Genomic DNA, 7,613 nt, shown 5'->3' on the forward strand with positions numbered 1-7,613 from the left:
AAAATGAACCAGGGCAGGGGTAGGGGGATGTTTTTGAAGGGGTTTCACAAGGAACTGACAGTTAGTGTTTCCAAACAGTGTGTGTGTGTGTGTGTGTGAGAGAGAGAGAGAGAGAGAGAGAGAGAGAGAGAGAGAGAGAGAGAGAGAGAGAGACCTCTGTGACAGTCCTGGTTCCCTGGCCTTACCCAGGTCCTTGCTGACTTAGGTTTCTTATGGGCTGAAGCCTGGCCCAGTGGGCTGAGACATGAGAACTGTGCCTTGCTGACCACTAGGAGGTGCTGTGGCCCCACTAAAACCCCTGAGGTTGGTCAAGGACCCATAGAAGGAATAAAGGAGAAGCTGGCTCTCAAGAAGGGCAATTTGGCAATATCTGGAGATATTTTTGATTGTCATAACTGGCGGGTGGTCAGAGCTCCTGGCATGTAGTAGATAGAGACCAGGGGTGCTGCTAAACATCCTGTCTTCACAGGACCCCCCACAACAAAGGATTATCCTGTGCAATATGTCAGTAGTGCTGAAGCTGAGGAATCCCAGGCTAGACACTGAGTTGTAAACTGTTACCAAAAGAGAAGGTGACCTGTAGACAATTCAAGGACAGTCACATCATTCCACTTAAATTTCCCCAACTCCATGCTGTTATTCACCTCGATCACCTCTTTACCTATCACATCTGACTTCTAACTCCCTAGCAGCTCCTTATGCCCCACATAGCTCTTGCCCCTGACAGATAAGAATATCACAGGTAGTGGGGCTGCAGTTTACCCCCCTCAATCAACTCAAGGACTCATTAACTGGATTTGTTCCTAATTAGCATCAATCCAGGCAACGGGAAATGGCCTGAAGCTGGTTCTCAGGGGGCACCTCATAGTCAGTGTCCCACAACTGAAACGATGTCTGAGAGTAAGTCCGATATTCAAAGGAGCCAGGATGTGGGTGGTATCATCCTGCATTATTGTGAAGGAGACCAGACAGACTCTGAGAGGGGGCCTGAGAGGGAGAGGAAGAGAGGACGTGGCCAGATGCTGGGACTGGGACAGCAGAGGGAGGCAGCTGTTGGCACAAGGATGACGGCAGAGAAATATCCTTGAGACAACATGCCCACCCACTCAAACTGTCCCTAGAAATCCCAAATTCCTTTGAAAGGAGTTAAAACTGTTTTGAAAGGAGAACGTGTAGGAGGTGAAAAAGGAAGAGAGCTCATGTGAGGAGAGCCTGAGAATTGGGAAATCATTCTAGGCTGTGACGTTACAGCAACACACCTGTCAGGGCTTGGAGCACTGTAGCCTGGTCTTCTTACCACTGGAGAGCAGAATCCTGGGCTAGGGCCTTGCGTGTTTCCCTGTTTCCACCATGGGCTCCAGGCTCCTGTGCTGTGTGGCCCTCTGCTTCCTGGGAGCAGGTGAGTGAGGGGCCCAAGTGGCACGATCCACTCTGAGTCTCTACGCCCTTTCACCTCTCCAGCAACAGGCTGCCTCCTAGGACTTGTCTGAATTCTGCCTCTTTTCTTCTCAGGTTCTCTGGACACAGCACTTCTCCAGACTCCAAAATACCTCATCACGAGGGTGGGAAATCAGAAGTCCCTACATTGTGAACAAAAGCTGAACCATGATGCTATGTACTGGTATAAGCAGGACTCCAAGCAATTGCTGAAGATTATGTTTTACTACAATAATGAGGAGCTCATTCTAAATGAGACAGTTCCACGTCGTTTCTTACCTGAATCTCTGGACAAAGCTCATTTGAAACTTCATATCAACTCGTTGGAGATGGGTGACTCTGCTGTGTATCTCTGTGCTAGCAGCCAAGACACAGCCCTGCAAAGTCACTGCCTCCCTGTGCACAAACCTGCTGGCCCTGCCAGGAAGCTGTGGGAACAACGTGTTCACCCAGCACACCCTGCTGTGAGACCCCTGACTGGAGTTTCATCTGTAGTATAGCTCACAGTACACAATAGGGTAGTTCTGTAGTTTGTATGCTCAAAAGACTTCACAATTCTTACTCATCAGCTAGAGCAGAGTTTCTAATAAATTTACTGAAGTACTCAGGACTCTGCAAACAAGTAATGGCCCTGTCTCAGGCACTGAAGATCTTAACTGATGGAAGAAGCTATTCCTTTCCTTTCTCTGCTGTACATCTTATACATAATATGCATATTACACATAACAATATTATTAAAAACATACTTCTGGCTAAAAATGTTTGATGAGTGAAAACTAAAAGGAGAGGTGAAGTATCTAAGACCAAAAGGAAATTTAGATTATCAGTGAGTTCCCTGGTTAATAGAAAAATATTTGGAGAAGCATGAAATCCATGGTAATAGATAAATTAGACAGAAAGAGTGAGGGGGAAGAGCCAATAGAGGTACAGTTGTGCATTGCAGACTCTCTTTCAGAAGGATGACTAGTATGATTGTTCCTAATTCTGATTGTCATCTCAGAAGTGTTCTCCAGTTAAGGCAGTAGCCAGATGATGGAGAATATTATGAGACATGGAATGAAATAATGGGCACAAATCTCTAGGTAGTAGCTAAGCTATTCTTTGATCCTATCTTAAATAAGATAACATGATAAAATTGTTATTTTGTTACAATAACAATGGTAGCAGTATGGGTCAAAAGGGGGAATAGATTATGGGTGGAAGGAACTACTAAAGAAACTACTAAAATATTCTACATGAAAGATTATAAAAGGATTTCTGTGGGACATTGTGGGTGATTTAGAATAGAGACCCCGGATTACCTTATGTTCTTATAAAGTGTGTTGGATTCATCCTGGCAGGTATAAATACAGGATTTGCTAGGATTTATTTTAGTTTGTCCCTTTATTTTAGGGAGCCCTAGCATCTGTCCTTATTACTAGTGCATAGCCTTTCCGGGGCCTCAGTGGGAATCAGCGTATTCGCCAATGTGACTGTCTTCTGAAATCTCAGCTCTCCAGCCTTTCACCACCTATTTTTTCCTGAGCCTTCGAGAGTCAATCCTGTGCATGCACATTAGAAACTGGCCAAGGAAAACGGATTTCCTTACATGTATTCTTGGGTGTCCTTTGCAATACTCTATACTCCGAATCTGAGATGTCTTGGAATCAGTTATGTCTTTCCTATTTACCTCCAAGCAACATATGCCATTACTATTTTAAATAGACAATGTTTGCCTGAATATACTTATATGTTTACCATTCACTTTTTCACTATTCCTTAATGCAATCAGACCACCCTTAGATTATTTTCCTTCTTCAGGCATAATCCCTAATTCAAATAACTTAAATTCACCTTTCACCTACCACTTGCTTTGGGAAATATTTATTTTAGCTAATGTTTCAGGGCAACAGAGCTTTTCACTTTCACTCATTGTTTGAGGTTTCAATCTAAATTGTGTTGTTTGTCATCCTTGGAATTTTTCTTATTTATTGGGAGCCAAACCATGCAATGAAATTCTATTTATTCAGACTTTTGCTGTTTCATGTAGAGGGGCCAGTTGGAGTGTCTTCTTGTTACAGAGGATATCCATCATCATAACTTTAATAGTAATAATGTTAGCATTTTAATGAGGGTTAATTTTAGGTTCTTATATGAGAATGGATTATCTCCAACTGTAGTGGATTTGAATGGGAGAATGTCCAACCCCCTTTGCTTAAATTCTAACCCATTTCCCTTTTCATTTTTATGGTCCACATTAAAAATTGCATAAAATTTGTCACATTATAAAAATGCTAATATTTTCCTTCTGACCCAGCACATCCCTGGGCTAAAGAAAATTTAATTATCAACTCTTGACTTAAAGCATGTATAACTACTCTTCTTCCCCCCAACATAGATAGAGATAAATTCCTGTTATGCCAGTTTGGTAATAAATACCTAACATAATAATAAATGGTAAAAATCATTTAGCAGCTATAGATCATTTCATTTTTATGTTTATTCATACATTTAAATTTTCTAAAATAAAAATTCAATGTTGGCAGAATGGTACATTTAAAAATAGTTGATATTCCAATAACTAAGCCTATAAGAAGCACAAACAGGTAGTTTACATAGTGAAGTAGAAATGGCTCACAGTAGGTCATCCTAGCTAGTCCCAAATTGGAAAGCCATCTGTAGAAATGATGGGCCTGGTTTGATTTCTAACATTTTAGCAATGGACAGGTCTTTGGGGGTCATATCATTGCAGTCGCTCTCATGTAAGAGTTGAATTGGATGTCACACATATAAAGTGATTTAATCACTTGAGTACAGAATACATTTCTCAAACATCATATGATATGTTTTATTCCCTGGTCATTATTTGTGAGTGTGTTTGATGACCTCACTACAATAGAGTTCTGTGGGTGAACATGATGTGTTATGCTTGCTCATAGCAGTTGCTCAGTGAGCATTTGTTGAACCAGTCAAGCTGGCATATAAGTTCCACATAGGCTGGGATAGTATCTGCAGGGCTGTGTTTTGTTTATTACTAAGAACCCAGACATAGCCAATTTCTGTTGAGCAAACATTGGCTGTCCGAGATATGTGGATGAGCGGTACTGTTGCCAACTATTTTTGAGATTTTGGATGCTTCTTTCCTCTTCAGACTTCCCTAGGTTTTCATATCCAGAATGAGGAATTGGTCTGGATTGCTGACACTGGGCTGGAGAGAGGCCTGAGATCTGGGAAATGTGCCGCTTTGGCCACAAGGTGGAGCTGTGGCTCTATTGAAACCTCTGAGCTGGGGGGAAGGGAGAGGACTGGGAGTCAGAGGAGGGGTGGGATGAGGAGGGAAGCTAGGGTGTTGGGACTCCATCTTTATGTCATTTAGGGGCATCAGTTGTAGACATCCCAACAATATTAAACTAAAATCTTTTTCAAATTGATTTCCCTTTTTCTTGCACCAATGCCTGTGTTCTCTTTTAGCAACCTGTTTGCTCTAAGCCCAGCCAAGCCTTGTACCCTTAATACAGAGGCAGACTCTGGTTGTCCCTTGTATGGTTCCCTCAGCACCCTTCCCAGTGTCTGGCTCTGGGCCTGCATCACAATCATGCACTTTAAGTGATGGGCACTATTCCATCCAATCTACCTCCCTCCATGCAGTTGGGCAAAGGCCTCTAATGAGCCTAGACCAGGGGTGGGCAAACTTTTTGACTCGAGGGCCACAATGGGTTCTTAAACTGGACCGGAGGGCCGGAACAAAAGCATGGATGGAGTGTTTGTGTGAACTAATATAAATTCAAAGTAAACATCATTACATAAAAGGGTACGGTCTTTTTTTTTTTTTTTTTTTAGTTTTATTCATTTCAAACGGGCCAGATCCAGCCCGCGGGCCGTAGTTTGCCCACGGCTGGCATAGACACTGAGGGGAAACGGAATTTTGAGTGAAGTCCTGCCTGACTGAGCAGGGAAGGATGGAGGAAATTGTCTGTGGCTGAGAGGAGTCCTGGCAGGAGGAGGATAGAGAGAGAAACTGTATGATGAGGAAAGCAGGTAATAGCAAAAGAGCAGCATCCAGAGGAATAACCCATCCGGATCCATTGAAATCCATCCTCTATCAGAATCTATATAAGGCATGAAAGGGGGAGGAAGTACTGTACCCTGCAGGAGGGGAAACTGTCAGGGACAATGACATCATAGGCAGAACCACCAACCAAGGCCTAGGAGACCAGAGCCCAGCCCCCTGCCAGAATATCCCAGTTAGAAGATGCCACTCTTCCTGATTCCACCATGGACTACAAGCTGCTCTGCTATGTGGCCCTCTGTCTCCTGGGAACAGGTGAGTCTTGGGCTCAAATGGCTGTCCTTGAATTCCAAGCCATTCCCCTGTGGCTGCAGCAATACCCTTTTTTCTAGGCTTTGTCTGAATTTTGTCCCTGTCCCCCCAACAGTCCTCATGGACATCAGAATTACTCAGATGCCAAGACACCTGGTCATGGGGATGAGAAGTAAGAAGTCTTTGAAATGCAAACAACATCTGGGGCATAATTCTATGTACTGGTATAAACAGAGTGCTCAGAAGCCACCAGAGCTCATGTTTGTCTACAACTATCAGGAACTCATTGAAAATAACACTGTCCAGAGTCGCTTCTCACCCGAATGCGCAGACAGCTCTCAGTTATACCTTCACGTGGATGCCCTGGAGCCAGAAGATTCCGCCGTGTACCTCTGTGCCAGCAGCAAAGACACAGCCTTGCAGAGTCACCTTCTGGCTGTGCAGAAACCGCCTGGGTCCAGTCAGGAAACTGTGGGGCAACCAAGGCTCGGTTCAGCATTTCCTGTGAGATTCCAGACAGAAATCTCAGAGCACAATGCTGCCTGTCAATTCACTGGCTATGACAATGGTAAATCCCATGCAGACCCAACAGCCTGTGGCGTGGCCTTGTCTTGAACATGACTATGCCTGGACAGAAATGTGCAAGTTCTTCATTATCATCCTATCAGCTTGTGTCCTGGGAAATCTTTCATGAGGCACCTTACACCCTAGTCACAGCAGGTCTACCAAGCCTGCTTCTAATAGGTACCTTTCCCTGACTTCTGTTTCCAAACAAGTTAGACCCGGACCACAGCCCTGATCCCAGCTCCGAATGTGCTCAGACCTTTTCTCAAACACCTCCTTCCCTCACCTTGTGGCTTTGTCAGTTGCCACGACTGAGGATAATAGTTTCCTCGTCCAGTTTGTTTGCTTTTCCCTTCAGTCTCTTGAACAGAACTGTGAGTCACAGAGTCCATACCTCTAGATCAGTGATGGCGAACCTATCACACGCGTGCCAGAGGTGACAAACGAACTCATTTTTTCGGTTGATTTTTCTTTGTTAAATGGCATTTAAACATACAAAATAAATATCAAAAATACAATTCTTTGTTTTACTATGGTTGCAAATATCAAAAAATTTCTATATGTGACACGGCACCAGAGTTAATATAGGTTTTTCAAAATGCTGACTCGCCGAGCTCAAAAGGTTCGCCATCACTGCTCTATATCATGGCTCTGAATTGGCCGTTGGAGAAGACAGTGGGTCCTGCTTGTGTGGTCAGGTCTTCACACCCAGCCTAGTTGACCTAAAGGCCACATTTTCCAAGGAACCTTCTGTAGCTACAGTATTTCACTTAGGGCCTGTGGGCCTGCATGCTCCAGGACACATGGGGCTGAGCCAGGGGCATCACATGTCTGCACAGGCACTAAGGCTCAGGTTGCCAGTCCTTACCTAAGAACAGCAAAGCACTGAGCTAGGGAACACCCTTGTTCCATGACCTGCCATGTGAACCATGGTGCTCTGTTTTGTGGCCTTGGTAGCCGTTGAGTCCAAGAAACAGAAGGAGACTTTTGATGTGGGCTTTTCAATTCCATATCCTCATTATTTCCTTCATCTGGACAACTAACAGAAGCCATGAAAGTGGAAGTCAAGCAGATGCCAAGATCCCTATTGTAGAGATAAAAAAAGAAGCTGGTCTTTGAATGTTCTTAGAAAGTGAACCACTTTCCGATGTATTAGGGTCAACAAAACCCAGGACTAGGACTAAGACTGATCCATCATCCAGTGCTGAATTTGTAGGCAAAGCAGATGTGCTCAAGGGCACCTGTTTCAAAAAAGAAACAAAGTTACCATTAAAAATTCCCTCTAATAGAGTGTAAGCAAACTAGACTTGAC

General features: G+C 43.9%; 1 gene segment (V, D, J or C); it reads left to right on the forward strand.

Moving 5' to 3' along the window:
- The first annotated feature begins 1,350 nt into the window (after window positions 1–1,350).
- LOC308527351 (T cell receptor beta variable 3-1-like) lies at window positions 1,351–1,937 on the forward strand. The segment is given in 2 exons: window positions 1,351–1,399; window positions 1,513–1,937.
- Window positions 1,938–7,613: the final 5,676 nt, after the last annotated feature.

This window comes from Myotis nattereri (assembly GCF_964212035.1).
Source record: "Myotis nattereri genome assembly, chromosome: 11".
Classification (NCBI taxonomy): domain Eukaryota; kingdom Metazoa; phylum Chordata; class Mammalia; order Chiroptera; family Vespertilionidae; genus Myotis; species Myotis nattereri.